We start from the raw sequence: 408 nt of genomic DNA on the forward strand, positions 1-408 counted from the left end.
AAGAATGGAAAGCCCCAATGGATGTGCTAACGTGGGAATAGCAGTTATCCTTTTAGCTCTGGGATTTCAACTTTTTTTTTTTTTTTTTTTTTGAGATGGAGTCTTGCTCTGTTGCCCAGGCTGAAGTGCAATGGAGAGATCTCCACTCACTGCAACCTCTGCCTCGGCCTCCTGACTCCTGAGTAGCTGGGATTACAGGCATACACCACCATGCCCAGTAATTTTTATATTTTTAGTAGACATGGGGTTTCACCATGTTGGCCTGGCTGGTCTCGAACTCCTGACCTCAGGTGATCCACCCGCCTCGGCCTCCCAAAGTGCTGGGATTACAGGCGTAAGCCACTGCAGCTGGCCGATTTCAACTAATTTTATTAACCTCTGTTGTGTTCTAGCTTTTTTTTTTTTTTT

The sequence above is a fragment of the Rhinopithecus bieti genome, unplaced genomic scaffold (assembly GCF_001698545.2).
Source record: "Rhinopithecus bieti isolate Rb0 unplaced genomic scaffold, ASM169854v2 scaffold_16234, whole genome shotgun sequence".
Lineage (NCBI taxonomy): Eukaryota > Metazoa > Chordata > Mammalia > Primates > Cercopithecidae > Rhinopithecus > Rhinopithecus bieti.